The sequence below is a fragment of the Sinohyriopsis cumingii genome, chromosome 4 (genome assembly GCF_028554795.1).
Source record: "Sinohyriopsis cumingii isolate HCF-2022 chromosome 4, ASM2855479v2, whole genome shotgun sequence".
NCBI lineage: Eukaryota > Metazoa > Mollusca > Bivalvia > Unionida > Unionidae > Sinohyriopsis > Sinohyriopsis cumingii.
In genome coordinates, this window is record NC_142964.1 from 1,745,791 (window position 1) to 1,747,254 (window position 1,464).

Genomic DNA, 1,464 nt, shown 5'->3' on the forward strand with positions numbered 1-1,464 from the left:
GTTTCTCCTCCAACTACAACACCACACTTTAGACACGTTTAGGTCATAAAATCCCTCTTCTTACGCTTTGTGAATGGTATGTGCAGAATTCGTTTACGCAAGCTTTGTCGTAGAGCCTATCATTAGCCACCTGCATTTATTCTTTGTTTGAATCATTATACATATATCATATTTTAATTTAAATACTTGTCACTGAATAGCGTGCATTGCTGCACGGTGTTCAGATTTCTTTCACTGAACGAGCGGGTATCCTGGGTTACGTGGCTCAGGTAGAAATTTTATGCCAATTAATAACCTACACATACAGACCAAAACGTAAAGATTGTCAGGTATAGACTTAAACAAACTTTTGCATTTAAATATTACGATAGAGAAATATGTACATAGTTGAAATCTTGTAAAATTTCTACTTCATCACGAGCCCTTTCTCCTTCTTATATCTCTCTCATATGCTTTGACTTTTGCTATTCATCATTGTGAACAGTTTATTCTCTTTGTATTCGTCCACTTTTAATGATACATGTTAGCAAATATTTCCTTATATACTAATATTTTAGGATCTGCATATAGAAATCATGATTTCAATGGCGGTATCAACACAACATGTCATGCATGTAAAATCATGATTTCAATGGCGGTATCAACACAACATGTCATGCATGTAAAAATCATGATTTCAATGGCGGTATTAACACAACATGTCATGCATGTAGAAATCATCAATTCAATGGCGGTATCAACACAACATGTCATGCATGTAAAAATCATGAATTCAATGGCGGTATCAACACAACATGTCATGCATGTAAAATCATGATTTCAATGGCGGTATCAACACAACATGTCATGCAAGAGATCTTTGCTGTTTTTCCAACGTACCTGAGAAGTATACTATTAAACGTAGTAATCATTGTCTATATCGAATGCATACACCGAGCAAACGTTATTTTCATCCAGAAAGAGACAAATAGAGATACAAAATTTGGCTTTTTATTGTGCCTCCTTGTACGTACAACTGAGATAAGTAGAGCATCGAGGAAAGGGTGGCCATTAGTTTATAATAAAAAAAAATGTTTAACAGTGAATTAATTTCACTAAAACAAAATGGACCGCTCTGGTGGCATAGTGGTTAGAGCGTCCGCCTCGCATGCGGGAGGTCGTGGGTTCGATCCCCAGCCTGGTCATCCCAAAGACTTACAAAAATGGTATTAACAGCTGCCTCGCTTGGCTCTCAGCATAAAGAAGTTAGTATTGGGATTGGTCGGCCTGGTGTCAGGATAATGTGACTAGGTGGGACATCGTGCTACATGTATGCTGCATGATGCCCTAGTGCTAGACATCAATATAGACTGTCAGACTGCAGACAAGCGAGGCAGCTGTTAGTACCATTTTTGTAAGTTTTTGGTATGACTCGGCCGGGGATGGAACCCACGACCTCCCGCATCCGAGGCGTACGCTCTAACC

The 1,464-nt window shown here is 38.7% G+C and overlaps 1 non-coding gene across 1 annotated transcript; it reads left to right on the forward strand.

Annotated features, from left to right (window-relative positions):
- The first annotated feature begins 1,107 nt into the window (after window positions 1–1,107).
- Trnaa-cgc (transfer RNA alanine (anticodon CGC)) lies at window positions 1,108–1,184 on the forward strand. The gene has a single exon. It is a non-coding gene; the product is annotated as a tRNA-Ala (tRNA).
- The last annotated feature ends 280 nt before the right edge of the window (window positions 1,185–1,464 follow it).